This window comes from Arachis stenosperma, chromosome 5 (assembly GCF_014773155.1).
Source record: "Arachis stenosperma cultivar V10309 chromosome 5, arast.V10309.gnm1.PFL2, whole genome shotgun sequence".
In the NCBI taxonomy this organism is placed as follows: Eukaryota; Viridiplantae; Streptophyta; class Magnoliopsida; order Fabales; family Fabaceae; genus Arachis; species Arachis stenosperma.
This window is the reverse complement of record NC_080381.1, coordinates 59,174,773-59,177,990: the sequence shown is the minus strand read 5'-3', so window position 1 is coordinate 59,177,990 and position 3,218 is coordinate 59,174,773. Positions and strand designations below refer to the sequence as shown.

General features: G+C 40.8%; 1 non-coding gene across 1 annotated transcript; it reads right to left on the bottom strand.

Annotated features, from left to right (window-relative positions):
• Positions 1-1,135: 1,135 nt before the first annotated feature.
• Positions 1,136-1,244, bottom strand: LOC130932225 (small nucleolar RNA R71). Its single transcript, XR_009067385.1, has one exon. It is a non-coding gene; the product is annotated as a small nucleolar RNA R71 (small nucleolar RNA).
• Between the last annotated feature and the right edge of the window lie 1,974 nt (positions 1,245-3,218).

The following is a 3,218-nucleotide window of genomic DNA, read 5'->3' as shown; positions in this document are numbered from 1 at the left end:
AATTTCTTTCCTTTTTCAAAGATACTTACTAACAATTAATGATTTGATTGAACATCTCAAATTTGTTGCCTTTTCTGTTGAGAAAGGTTTTATGTTTGAATCATATCTTTTCTTGTTAGGCAAGTCATTAATTTTTAAAATCATATCTTTTCAAATTGTTTTCAAATCATATCTTTTAAAATTGTTTTCAAATCATATTTTCTCAATCACATTTTTTTAAACCAATCATATCTTCTTAATCACATCTTTTTCAAAATAGTTTTCAATCAAATCTTTTTAACTTCTAATTTCAAACTCTTTTTTCAAAAATCACTTGATTTCTTTCCCACTCTTATTTTCGAAAATCAATTAGTGTTTTTCAAAAATTTTTCAAAATCTTTTACTTAATTTTCGAAAATTACTTCCCTTCTTCTCACATCCTTCTGTTTATGGACTAACACTATCCCTTAATGCAAAATTCGAACTCCATCTTCTTTGATAAGTTCGAATTTTCTACTTCTGTCTTCTATTTCTCTTCTTCCTCTGACACCTCAAGGAATCTCTATACTGTGACATAGAGGATTCCATATTTTCTTGTTCTCTTCTCTTTCATATGAGCAGGAACAAAGACAAAGGCATTCTTGTTGAAGCTGACCCTGAACCTGAAAGGACCTTGAAGCGAAAGCTAAGGGAAGCTAAGACTCAACTCTCTGTTGAGGACCTGACCGAATTCTTCAAGGAAGAAGAACCCATGGCAGCCGAAAACAACAACAATGCCAACAATGCAAGGAAGGTGCTGGGTGACTTTACTGCACCTACTCCCAATTTCTATGGGAGAAGCATCTCTATCCCTGCCATTGGAGCAAACAACTTTGAGCTTAAGCCTCAGTTAGTTTCTCTAATGCAACAGAATTGCGAGTTCCATGGACTTCTAATGGAAGATCCTCATCAGTTTTTAGCTGAATTCTTGCAAATCTGTGACACTGTCAAGACTAATGGGGTAGACCCTGAGGTCTACAGACTGACGCTATTCCCTTTTGCTGTAAGAGACAGAGCTAGAATATGGTCGGACTCTCAACCTAAAGAAAGCCTGGACTCTTGGGAAAAGCTAGTCAATGCCTTCTTGGCAAAGTTCTTTCCACCTCAAAAATTGAGCAAGCTTAGAGTGGAAGTCCAAACCTTCAGACAGAAGGATGGAGAATCCCTCTATGAAGCTTGGGAAAGATACAAACAATTGATCAAAAAATGTCCTTCTGACCATGCTTTCTGAATGGAGCATCATATGTATTTTCTATGATGGTCTCTCTGAACTATCCAAGATGTCTTTGGATAGCTCTGCTGGAGGATCTCTTCATCTGTGGAAGAAGCCTATGATCCTGAGAACCCTTCAATGGAAGAGGTGAATTACCTAGGAGAACCCTATGGAAACACCTATAATTCTTCATGGAGAAATCACCCAAATCTCTCATGGAAGAATCAAGAGAGACCTCAACAAGGTTTCAACAACAATAATGGTGGAAGAAACAGGTTTAGCAATGGCAAGCCTTTTCCATCATCTTCTCAGCAACAGACAGAGAATTCTAAGCAGAGTACCTATGACTTAGCAACAATGGTCTCTGATCTAATAAAGACCACTCAAAGTTTCATGACTGAAACAAGGTCCTCCATTAGGAATTTGGAAGGACAAGTGGGTCAGCTGAGTAAGAAAGTTACTGAACTCCCTCCTAGTACTCTCCCAAGTAATACAGAAGAAAATCCAAAAGGAGAGTGCAAGGCCATCAACATGGCCGAATTCTGGAAGGAAGAAGAGGCAGAGGACGCCACTGAGGAAGACCTCACTGGACGTCCACTGGCCTCTAATGAGTTCCCCAATGAGGAACCATGGGAATCTGAGGCTCAAGATGAGACCATAGAGATTCCATTGGACTTACTTCTGCCTTTCATGAGCTCTGATGAGTATTCTTCCTCTGAAGAGGATGAGTATGTCACTGAAGAGCAAGTTGCTAAATACCTTGGAGCAATCATGAAGCTAAATGACAAGTTATTCGGAAATGAGACTTGGGAGGATGAACCTCCTTTGCTCACCAAAGAACTGGATGACTTGTCTAGGCAGAAATTGCCTCAAAAGAGACAAGACCCTGGGAAGTTTTCCATACCTTGTACCATAGGCACCATGACCTTCAAGAAGGCCTTGTGTGACTTAGGGTCAAGTGTAAACCTCATGCCCCTCTCTGTAATGGAGGAATTAGGGATCTTTGAGGTGCAAGCTGCAAAAATCTCACTAGAGATGGCAGACAACTCAAGAAAACAAGCCTATGGACTTGTAGAGGATGTTCTGGTAAAAGTTAAAGACCATTACATCTCTACTGATTTCATAGTCCTAGAGACTGGGAAGTGCATGGATGAAAACATCATCCTTGGCAGACCCTTCTTAGCCACAGCAAAGGCTGTGATTGATGTTGATGGAGGTGAACTGATCATTCAAGTGAATGAAGAATCCTATGTGTTTAAAGCTCAAGGATATCCCTCTGTCATCATGGAGAGGAAGCTTGAAGAGCTTCCCTCAAATCAGAGACAAATAGAGCCCCCACAGTCAAACTCTAAGTTTGGTGTTGGGAGGCCACAACCAAACTCTAAGTTTGGTGTTGAACCCCCACATTCAAACTCTAAGTTTGGTGTTGGGAGGTTCCAACATTGCTCTGATCTTTTGTGAGGCTCCATGAGAGCCCTCTGTCAAGCTAATGACATTAAAGAAGCGCTTGTTGGGAGGCAACCCAATGTTTTATAATTAACTATTTCCTTTTGTTATTTTATCTTTTTTTGTAGGTTGATGATCATAAGAAGTCACAAAATCAATGAAAAAAGCAAAAACAGAATGAAAAACAGGAAGAAAAATAGCACACCCTGGAGGAAGAACTCACTGGCGTTTAAACGCCAGTGAAGCTAGCAGTTGGGCGTTTAACGCCCAATCTGGCACCATTCTGGGCGTTTAACGCCAGAAAGGGGCACCAGACTGGCGTTAAACGCCAGAAAAGGGCAAGAACCTGGCGTTAAACGCCAGGAATGGGCACCAGCCCGGCGTTTAACGCCAGAATTGGCTCAAAACGTGATTTTTGATGCCATTTGGTGCAGGGATGACTTTTCCTTGACACCTAAGGATCTGTGAACCCCACAGGATCCCCACCAACCCACCACACTCTCTCTTCTTCTTCACCCATTCACCAATCACCTCAATACCT